The sequence below is a fragment of the Pundamilia nyererei genome, unplaced genomic scaffold (assembly GCF_000239375.1).
Source record: "Pundamilia nyererei isolate P.nyererei 1_Seehausen unplaced genomic scaffold, PunNye1.0 scaffold00331, whole genome shotgun sequence".
Taxonomy (NCBI): Eukaryota; Metazoa; Chordata; class Actinopteri; order Cichliformes; family Cichlidae; genus Pundamilia; species Pundamilia nyererei.
The window spans coordinates 470,309-472,823 of record NW_005187732.1 but is presented as its reverse complement, the minus strand read 5'-3'; positions in this window follow the sequence as shown (position 1 = coordinate 472,823).

Here is a 2,515-nt window from a genome sequence, read left to right as displayed (position 1 = left end):
ACATATGTTATTTTATGCCCGTAGTCAAGGTAGTTGAATTATGATAACAGCTGTAGGACATATATTATCCTCTAGTTTAGATGGTGTGCTGTGTATGTAGTTTAGTTCTCATTATACTCTTGGGTTAAAAGAACATAATCATTTTGTAGTTCATTAGATAAAGTGTGCATCACTCTGTATCCTTGATTGGCTGTGAATGTCTTACACTGTTTTCTTGACATGCTTTATTGTTGAATCATAAAAAGAAGGTTGTGAGCAGGAGACTGTGTCTAGGGCAGAAGAGATAAACCACATTCCACACCCCCACCTTCCTTAGAGCAGAAAGACAGGGAGCCAAGGTCAGGAGCCAGTCTTGCTAAGAATTAGAAAAACATGTGAAGATGTAGCTTTTATGACTAGGTGGAGGTCGTCAAAAGCTATAAGAGGCTGTGAAACTCGTTGCCATTTCGAGACATGCTGTGAACCCTCTGCAGGCATCTCTCCCGTCCGGACGTTCTAAATGCTCTTAAGTGTTGAATTGTATGAAAATAAATGATTGTTGATTGAGCATTTATACACCGAGTACTGTCCTTCTTTCAGCCCAAAGATTAAAAGAATTGGGAGAATTCAACATGTTTTGTTTTTTCATTTATTTGTATCGTGCTACAGCATTCGTATTTTTGCATTGAATTGGGTTAACCACATCTGTGTGTCACTGGCACAGACACCCTTGTTAAGAAAGCCTGATTACTGGTGCATGATGGTAACTGGAGAAACGCATTCAATGTTTGTCCATAATGTACTTTCATAAGCATCATGCTGCATCTTACACCTTTACTAGTTTCCTGTATTGACTCCTTCCTTACACCTCACTCTCAGTAGTCAGATCATGTTTTTTGGTCCCTTCAGTTGTTTATTATTAATGATCTTCAGGGTGATTCTTAGTAGTGATGGGATTTCTGGCTCTTTTTAGAGAACCGGCTCTTTTTAGAGAACCGGCTCTTTTTAGAGAGCCGGCTCTTTCGGCTCCCAACCACCTCTTCAGGTTGTTTTGTTGCTTTAATTAATTTATTATTAACAATAACATAAAATTATGCACAAAAGGAATTACTAATGTAAAAAAAAAGTGGTTTTATTTATATATGTTTATATATAAATATATGCGGTGGCCCCTAGAGACAAAGCACGCACAAACTCCAAAACACATTCCTAGCATTAACTGAACTAAATTACACAATTGAAAGCACTTGTGTATTGTTTGTGTATTTATACACAAGCACTCATATATGTTCAAATAATAAAAAAATAAAAATGTTCATTTACCTGTTACTACCACACACAAAATCCGGTTGTTGGTACTTCCTGGCTTGTGTAGCCACTAGGTAACAAAAGCTCAACACTGCGTCCTAGCATCCTGGAGCACTTCTGTTGTCTTTTGTACATGTTTTGAAGTTTGTACGTGCTGCTTTGTCACTTCAAAGACCCGGCTCTCAGAGCCGTTTCGTTCGTTTGGGCATTCGTTTATATACAGCTCTCTTGAAGTCCCACCATCCATCCATCCATTTTGCTCCGCTTATTCGGGGCCGGGTCGCAGGGGCAGCAGCCCAAGCGGAGAAGCCTAGACCTCCCTGTCCCCAGCCAACTCCTCCAGCTTATCGGGGGAACTCCAAGGCGTTCCCAGGCCAGCCGAGAGACTCCAGCGTGTCCTGGTGGGACATGCCCAGAAAACTTCGCCCAGGAGGCATCCTTGTCAGATACCCGAACCACCTCAACTGGCTCCTTTCGATGTGGAGAAGCAGCAGTAGCTCTACTCTGAGCCCCTCCAGAATGGCCGAACTTCTCACCCTAACTCTAAGGGAGAGGCCAGCCACCCTTCGGAGGAAGCTCATTTCTGCCGCTTGTATCCGCGATCTTGTTCTTTCGGTCACTACCCACAGCTCGTGGCCATAGGTGAGGGTAGGGACGTAGATCGACCGGTAAATTGAGAACTTCACTTTTACACTCAGCTCCCTCTTCACCACGACGGACCGGTGCAGCGTCCGCATCACTGCGGCTGCAGCACCAATCCGTCTGTCGATCTCCGGCTCCCTTCTCCCATCACTCGCGAACAAGACCCCGAGATACTTGAACTCCTCCACTTGGAGATGAGTTTAAAATCATATGCACAAATTTAGCAAACAAAGTTATTTGCAGCCATTTACCTTTTACCCTTTTTTTAAATAACCATTTCAAACTATTTACAGAACAATCAGCTGTTCTGCATTCAATAAGATGCCACACAAATTATTTTTGCCACTTCAAAAAAATTATTTCTGTCCAGTATAAAGGAGAACATCACAGCCTGATACCTGCAGGTCTGACAGCAGCAGGTGTATCACTCCTGTTTTCTACCTGGAGACAGCAGTCGCCTCATTGTTCTGACACACAACACAAAACTATCCACAACACATTAACTACACAAGACCAACTACACACTACAAACACGCTAAACCTCACAAATCTCTCACACCTCAAAACTCACTCTCTCTTTTTCTGC